The 5,545-nt window shown below is 40.2% G+C and overlaps 1 protein-coding gene across 1 annotated transcript in view; it reads right to left on the bottom strand.

Moving 5' to 3' along the window:
• Positions 1 to 5,545, bottom strand: part of QPCT (glutaminyl-peptide cyclotransferase) — a 58,768-nt gene that overhangs the window by 52,100 nt on the left and 1,123 nt on the right. The gene's annotated exons all lie outside the window — the stretch shown is intronic.

Raw genomic sequence — 5,545 nt, forward strand, 5'->3', positions numbered from 1 at the left:
TTTCTCCCGGCAATCTTGATTCCAGCTTGTGTTTCTTCCAGTCCAGCGTTGCTCATGATGTACTCTGCATATAAGTTAAATAAGCAGGGTGACAATAAACAGCCTTGACGAACTCATTTTCCTATTTGGAACCAGTCTGTTGTTCCATGTCCAGTTCTAACGGTTGCTTCCTGACCTGCATACAGATTTCTCAGGAGGCAGATTAGGTGGTCTGGTACTCCCATCTCTTTCAGAATTTTCCACAGTTTATTGTGATCCACACAGTCAAAGGCTTTGGCATAGTCAATAAAGCAGAAATAGATGTTTGTACAAATTTAAAAGGGGAACCATAGAGTTTGTGAATTATATGTCAAATTTTTCAATGTGAGAAAAAAATTCTACGGCTCAGCTTACCTGAAGTATTTGATCCAAAATGTGCCCCATATTTTCGTACCTATATGCTTTTTCTCCTGTTGTTTCCTCCCAGAATCTTTTTTCTCCCATTCCTCTCCCCCATATTTTCAAATCTCTTTCTTTCTTCCAAACCCAGCTAAAACCCTCTTTTTTTTAAGACCTCCGCAGGCTGGTGGTATGCTTTGTACTTCTCTGACATTTTATTTTGCCTTCTACTTATTTTGCTCTCTCTCCATTTAATAGATTTCACATATCTTACTTAATAAACTTTAGGTTCTTGAGAACAAGAGTTGTTTCATCTATAAATCCTATCAAATGCCTTGCTTATAGTAGTCTTTCAAAAATGTTTAGTAAATTAATATATAAAGGATTGTTAAGTTTCAAGGAAAATCTAAGGAAAAAAAGACAAACAATTAATAACAACTAATTTTCAGCTAAACTCTCCATCATCAAATAAGTGACTGTGATACAATTTACAGTCTAAGGTTACATAGTCACAATTCTTTCTGGAAAGACTTGAGATTGTGAAATTTGAGGTGTCATGATCAGAGTACAATTTATAATAACATGTTCAGGTCCTTGTAGTCTAACTATATTAAAAATAAAACCAATAAGGATAAAACTGTTCAGTGATTTTATCCTGCACTCGAACACATGAAGCTGCTAGTGTAGAAAATCTGTGCAGTAGGATCTTCCTTTGATGAAGTGCAAAGGAATTTACTCTATAGCCATAGGGATTCCTGTTCTTTTCAAACTCTTTGTTATTCAGTTTCCCTCCACAGACTCAAGCTCAGCAACTTTTCTTTCCCTGTGCTGCCTGAAAAGGAGGAGATATGGAGATGGAAAAACTCTAACTGTTCAACATGAATAATCGTAGCTATTATTTCTTGAGCATTCACCATGTGAATTTTTTTAAGGTCTTTTCTATATGCTAGCTCATTTGGTCTTTATACAAATCGTGGGGGAAGGACTACTACAAACCAAGTTAACAGATGATGAGACTTGAAGCACATAGAGGTTCATTTGCCCATGGTCACACAGGTTGATAAACGGTAGGCTCATAATGCATCCTCAGGCATCCTTAATGCCCATTACAGGTTTAATGCATTAGATTTTTTTTTTTCATTTAATTCTCACAAAAATTCTATAGGGTGAGCAATTATCTCCCCTTATTTAATAGGTAAAGAAACAGATTCTTGGTGAGATTAAGCAGCATGCACTTGCTAAATAGCAGAGCTGAGGTTGGACTCTGTCTTCAAAGTCCTACTCCAACCCTTACCTTCCATTTGGCTCTTGAGGACTGGGGAAGCTCCCAGGTTGTGCGTGAGGGAGTCTGCATCTCTAATTTCACTGCTGTGCTCAATGCTCAATGAAATGAGTTTTAATACTGGCTCTCTACCTAGGTCTGTAGCACCTTTATTCTTTCTCAACTGGCATTTTAAATATAGCTTAGCCGATTTTTCAGTATTTCAAACAGAGGTTTTAAATTAATACATAACTAGCAGCAGCAGCAGAATGAAATCCAGAAGCCCATTGGTACATTGGAGGTAATGTACCCTCCTCTTTCTTGGGGGAATATATATTTGCAAGCACAGAGATAAGCAGGAATTATTGTGGATGAACCAGGTAATTTGTTTTTTCTTGCAAATTACCTGATACTAATTTTTAAGGACACCATATGAAATCCTAGGTAGAACATGGGCAGTAACCTCTCCTTTTAGTTATCAGATTTTTCTAATTCTCCTTTCAGTTGAACTTTCCTCACCACACCTCTCTTTCATTATACACTATGTTATAAATATACATGCATATATATGCATATATATGTTTGTGTACATATATACTTGTGAATATATTAATATCTGCATATATATCAATAACATAATATATAATCAAATAGTAAATTATATAAAGCTACATATAGGTGCAAGTAAAGAAAAAGGAAGTGCTATATGGAATAAATTCAGAAGGCTATAAAAAATAAAGATGAATGTCCCTGGCCCAGAGCTGGTATTTAGTAAATGATAGATATTATTAGTAGGCTTTATATCCAGACAGAAGACAGTGGTCTTCTCGAAGTTCATTAAGGGGAAAGGTGGATACGGAGAGCCCAGGGGGATCTGATATATACTCAGTCCACAATAAAATGTGGTAAGTAACTTGAGAATTATCCATCAAGGCTATCAGAGCACAGAACAATTATTTAGAGCCTGCAAATCAGAGAAGACAGTTTGAAGGTATAACAGTTCATGCTAGTCTAGAAGAAGACCAACTAAAATCTCCATATACAGAGGGTCTGAACTAGCGTAGAGAAGGACATTTTGAAGAATATATCAAGAGCATTGGTGCTGAAAAAGAAATAGACCCTGAAGTATTTTTTTCCCATACCTATTTTACTAACTCTGTATTGGCACCTAACTGCTTTCTAAATTTTTCACTTGTTTTAAGGTCATGGAAAAAGACAGAAAAATAAAATAATTTTGCAGTAATCATGTTATATAAATTAAAACAAGCTCAAATTTTTTTTTTAATGACTATTGCTTCCAGTGGGGCCTTAACAAATCATGTTTTACTGCATTTTGGATTCCGAATCAGGATGCTCTGCTACCTTAAGTCACAGCAGTGTTGACTCTCTTTGCTTCTATTAGGTAACATATGTGAATGGTTATGTTGTTAACCATTAAGGCGGAGTGGGGTGTATGTGGAATAAATCTAGGACAATATTTGCAACTACAGTCACAGAAGACAAAGACTAAACTCCTAGTTTTCAAAAAACACCAGCAGGAAGAAAAATCTTTTTCATCTTAGTCTGATTATATTTTCTCTCAAGTATAAAAATCTCACATTTACTTAATATACCTAATCTTTATTCCTTCAGTCCTCTTGGAATAGGAATGGAACATCTTGAGAAAATTATAGTTCATGTCAAGCAAAAAAATTACAGGTACAGATAGTCTTAAATATATTGTTGAAAGATTCAACTAGAATGGAGGAGATGATTTTATTTTTAAAAAGAGAAGTGAAAAAGTAGAAATGAAATGAAGATATACATACATATATCAATATATGTGTGTATATATATACACATGCATGTGTGTTAAGCGTGTCTGACTCTTTGTGACCCCATAGATCGTAGCCACCCAGGCTCCTCTGTCTATGGAATTTTCCAGGCAAGAATACTGGAGTGGGTTGCCATTTCCTTCTCCAGGGGATCTTCCAAACCCAGGGATTGAACCCACGCCTCTTGCGTCTCCTGCATGGCAGGCAGATTTTTTACCACTGAGCCACCTGAGAAGCCTCATACATACACACACACACACACATGCATTTGCACCTCTATAAAATAGCAACTTGCTTCATTTAGAAAAGTTACTTCTAGAAAGAGTAACTTCTGTCTCTTTAAGAACCACGAGTGAAAATGGAAGTCACTAGTAAGGCGATGGCACCCCACTCTAGTACTCTTGCCTGGAAAATCCCATGGATGGAGGAGTCTGGTAGGCTGCAGTCCATGGGGTCACGAAGTGTTGGACATGACTGAGCGACTTCCCTTTCACTTTTCACTTTCATGCATTGGAGAAGGAAATTGCAACCCAGTCCAGTGTTCTTGCCTAGAGAATCCCAGGGATGGGGGAGCCTGGTGGGCTGCCATTTATGGGGTCACACAGAGTTGGATACGACTGAAGTGACTTAGCAGCAGCAGCAGCAGTAAGAAGGACTGGGTGTAAACAGGTCCAATGAGCTCCTGGGAGTCTTGCTGAGAGAGGATATTTGGGGTTGGACTAAAACGTCAGTTGGGAAGTGAAGGGAAGAAAAAGGCAAAGTTAGGTAAGAGCCTAGGTACGTTTTTAATTTTAAACATAACCTTGAGTGGGTTTACTTTCAACTTTAATGCAAAAGAATAGCAGAATAATACTACATATAAAATATAATTAGATTGAATTAGATATTACTGAATGTGAGACATGCAGTATCTTCGAATTCCCCAAAATGTTTCAGACATGTCTTTTAAAAATATAGCTTCAGAGTAGACCAGAGTTATACACAATTTTACTTGCCCCATCTTTAATATAAATTATTTTTAAATTCCCATTTAACTTTAAAGCCAGGGACATCCAGTAAGATTGATGACTTGGAATAAAAAGTGGGGACCCATTTGGCTTTTTTTCTTCCTAATCTCAAAAGACTGTCCTCGACCTCTGCACTGGATGGATGAATTATTGACTGCAACCCATCGGCTTCTTTGAATATATTTTACTTAAGGACTGTGGGGATGAAATTTGGACCTCAGGAGGACTAGGCCGTTTCTGGGACTATGTGTGTTTGTGAGCTGTTTAGGATTTTCTCCCACGCAAAACATGTCTAATTCAACACCTAAGGTATTTTCCCTCTAGATCTCCTTCCATCCACGTCTCTCCTCACCTGGCATTGTCGCCCTTGTCAATGCCACGTGGAAGCCTAGGTTCCATGATTCTTGACTTCACTTTGCTCCGATGATAGGGGACACACTCAAGTTTAAAGATGGACAAGTAGGATACACAAAACATACTGAAGGCAGACCCGGTTTATTCTGCTTTAGGTGAAGGGCTCTGGATGTATCTGCCTAGGTGTGGAACACCCTGGGATGCAGTGCCAAGTGGCCACCTGAAGGCTAAGCACTGGGGAGGGAAACTGGAGGAGCAGTGAGAAGATACCTCAGTGTGGAAACTGTTCTCTACTGTAGACCCCTAGCAAGTTCCGGACTTGTCACCACCTCCTGCCCTCTTGCCACCATCATCTACATCAGAGCGGAGGACAAAAGAGAAAAAGGCAGTTCAGTAGCAATAATGGGTATCAAGTACAGTGCGTAACTGGAATATGTACACGGTCGCGCCCCTCCGTATCTCGGAGGGTGCAGAGTGAGCCCGAAAGCACCCGAAGCTCCTGTTGCTCCCGCGCGGGGTCAAGCCACAGCCCCACGCGGCCACCACGGCTTCGAGCTCGCGGGGAGACTACAGCTCCCGGCAGGCCCCGCGCCGGCCGCGCGCCCCCGCCTCTCGCGCGCCCCCGCCTCGCACGCCCCGGCCCCCCGCCCTCGGGCCTCAGGACGGGACAGGGCGGAGGGAGGGAGGGAAGAAGGGGCGCCTGTGGCGGGCGGGATTCTGCGAGGCGCGTG

The sequence above is a fragment of the Bison bison genome, unplaced genomic scaffold (genome assembly GCF_000754665.1).
Source record: "Bison bison bison isolate TAMUID 2011002044 unplaced genomic scaffold, Bison_UMD1.0 scf7180017864100, whole genome shotgun sequence".
NCBI lineage: Eukaryota > Metazoa > Chordata > Mammalia > Artiodactyla > Bovidae > Bison > Bison bison.